Genomic DNA, 1,800 nt, shown 5'->3' on the forward strand with positions numbered 1-1,800 from the left:
TGTGTGTGTGTGTGTGTGTGTGTGCGCGCGTGCGTGCGTGCGTGCGTGCGAGCGTGCGTGGGCGCGCGCCTGCATGTAAGCACGTGTGTTGAGTTAGTATTGCCACGCTATTTGGCACGCTGAAATGCATGCTTGGTCTGGGAATTCCAGGGGGCCAAAAAAAGAACAAAAGCAGCAGCAATGAGTTTCAAGGGATATTCCAGATGTTCTCTTGCATCTCTTTCTTGGAGTCGGGAGGGGGACGGCGCCTGGGGGCTGCCCATGACAGTCCCTCGGGGCGCGTGCGGCGCGGGCGCTCAGCGGCCGGAGCTGGCTCAGTCGTTAGGGGGGTCTCTGCCCACTTCCTCTGCTGGTGCTCGGGAACAACGCTGGCCCTGGGTCGGACGATCGCGTGAGGCGAGCTGTAGGGTACCGCGGGGTGCGGATGCAGGCGGCGCGCTGGCGGGCGCTGGCGCTGCTGATGGCGGTCGCCGGTGGGGAAGGGAGCGCGGACGGCGGCTGGGCGCCGGCCCTGAGGCGCTCGATGGGGCGCGGAGGGGCGAGTCCGCAGGGGGATTCGGATCGTCGGATCGCTGGTTACATACGTGATGTTAAACACTCGACTCGCTCCCCAATTTATTCTCAACCAACAACGTACTATGGCAGTTCAACTTGCGCCTGCCGGGCTTCCGGCTTCATCACCAAGTGTGATTTCCTAGATCATTCCTGGAGCTGGAGGCTCATAGCTCCCAGGAGCAAGGCCCAACAGCTGGCTGTACCAACTGGGGCCTGCTGCAGCTTCCGCGCAGGCGTCGGCGGACGGAGTCATGGTGATCTGCCAACCGCGTTCCGCAGCTCTCCGCGTCAAAAATAAATGAAACAGAACACCTTCATTCCTGAACAAGCAGGAGCCTGCGCCTCGGCCTGTGTGGGACTCGGGTCAATCACGAAGTGTGATGCCTGTTGTGATGAGACGAGCGAGGCGCACACATCGCAATACGCTGATCAAAGCCCCAGGCAGACGCGGGGCAGGAGGGGCAGCAGGCAATTTGGCAAAGTCAAAGCAGCAGCGGCTGCATGGCGCACACTGCTGCGCCTGTCACGCCAGCTCATGGCTGGTGCACACAGTGTGGCGGGGTACGCCGCATCCCGTTACATCTATGACAGCAACGCACGTGCCTGGACGACACATGTATGTCCATGCGCCAGCAAGGTCAAACCCAGTTGAACAAGCGTGGGCACACCACAAGCAAGCACGGCAAGCTGCCCCTGCAGCCTTGATGCTGTGCAGCTGCGGAAACATCAACCAAAGGCGACGCACACCAAGCGCTTGTTAGTCCTAGAACAAAAGTCTGTTAATTCGATCCAAGAGGCATCGGTCACGGTTGACAGTCCAACATTGCCAGTAGCCGCATTGGAAGTGAACCCCGAGCACGTTAAGGGGACCGCTCTGCCGGCAGCATCAGAGCCCGACCACCAGTTCACAAGACCTGTCAACACACCCGCATCTGAGAGAGATCTCTGGATGCGGCCCCCCAGCAGGGTTTTAAAGCTGCTGGCCAGGACGGCGCCAGTCACAGACTCGACGGGCACGGCGTCGGGGACCCCATACAAGGTGGGGAAATCAGAAATTTGGTCACCCGATGATATTGAAATGAATGCACGCGCCTGTGGAAGCCCGGTGGGCCTGTTTGCAGAGGCGCGGCACAAGGTATCGGCGCCAGACCGCCCGCCAAGGTTCCCGTCCCTGCCTGTGTCTGACTCTCGGTAGAGGACCACTTTCATTTGCTGGTATTGCGCCGCAGGGATGCCCCCCAGCGC

This window comes from Monoraphidium neglectum, assembly GCF_000611645.1.
Source record: "Monoraphidium neglectum strain SAG 48.87 unplaced genomic scaffold scaffold03813, whole genome shotgun sequence".
Taxonomy (NCBI): domain Eukaryota; kingdom Viridiplantae; phylum Chlorophyta; class Chlorophyceae; order Sphaeropleales; family Selenastraceae; genus Monoraphidium; species Monoraphidium neglectum.